Raw genomic sequence first — 1171 nt, 5'->3', positions numbered from 1 at the left:
CCCCCCCACACACGCACAAACACACACACACACACACATACACACACACACACACACACACACACACACACACACACACACACAACACTCAAAGACAGCGCGCGCACACACATACAGAAAAAAATTATTTCACTCACTAAGCTATCCATCTGTCCCCGTTTACTCACCTTCAAAAACAACAAACTGACCACCAAAGGAATAGCAATCTCCACCACTCCGCGCTAAAAGGCTGATCGAGAAGGGATCGGAGCCTGGTGAAAATAAGATAATGTCCAGGAAAGAATTCCTCCTTGTTTTTCCCAGGCCCGGCCCACTCCAAGAATGGATGGAAACACAGGCCTATTGACCCACGAAATCAGGAATCTAGATCTAGCACAACACACAACGACAGAGAACTGAACACGTCGATCAACACGAACACACGCGAGGAAAAAGATTCTAAGGCTAGAGACCGTCCTCCGCTGTTCTCCGCCCCGGAGGTTTGACGAGAGAATGAAACTGCAGTAGAGGAGACGAGGGTGTTTATTGACTAGATCTAGACTGGGGTTGTTCCTCTGTCCCCGCCTATCTTCCTCCTGTCCCGTCCTTCTTGTAATTCGATTTCTTTTCCAATTACGAGCGCAGCGCTTTCTGCAGCTAAAATGAACAAGGTTTTTGTTTTCGTGTGTACCAACCACTCTGTGCTCAGTGCTCGCTCCCCGCTCAACAAGCGAAAGAGAGAGACAGAACGAGGGAGGGAGAGAAAAGGGGGAGAAAAAAACTCCACGGCAGCTCTACGCACAACTCTGACTTGCGCCCGACTGACAGTAGAGGGAGGGGAGGGCAGTAGAGGGCAGAGAGAGAGAGAGAGAGAGAGAGAGAGAGAGAGAGAGAGAGAGGTGAATTCCGTGGAACGAGAACGAGGGTAGCGAAGAAGGGTGGAAAAATGATAATAATAGAAGTAAGGTGAGGGAACGCGCCAGCAAAGGAGTACCGAACCAGTGTGAGCGGCAGTCGTGAGTCGGCGTTTGCGTGCGTTTGGGTGGACATCTCCGCGCTTGCTCGCTTTGGGGAGTGGGGCGGGGAGAGAGAGAGAGACAGGAGAGAGAGAGAGAGAGAGAGAGAGAGAGAGAGAGAGAGACAGGAGAGAGAGAGAGGAGGGGGAGGAGGCAGAAAGATGAGATGACAGCAG

This window comes from Aplysia californica, unplaced genomic scaffold (assembly GCF_000002075.1).
Source record: "Aplysia californica isolate F4 #8 unplaced genomic scaffold, AplCal3.0 scaffold00993, whole genome shotgun sequence".
Lineage (NCBI taxonomy): Eukaryota > Metazoa > Mollusca > Gastropoda > Aplysiida > Aplysiidae > Aplysia > Aplysia californica.
The sequence above is the reverse complement of the archived record's forward strand: the minus strand, read 5'-3'. Positions refer to the sequence as shown.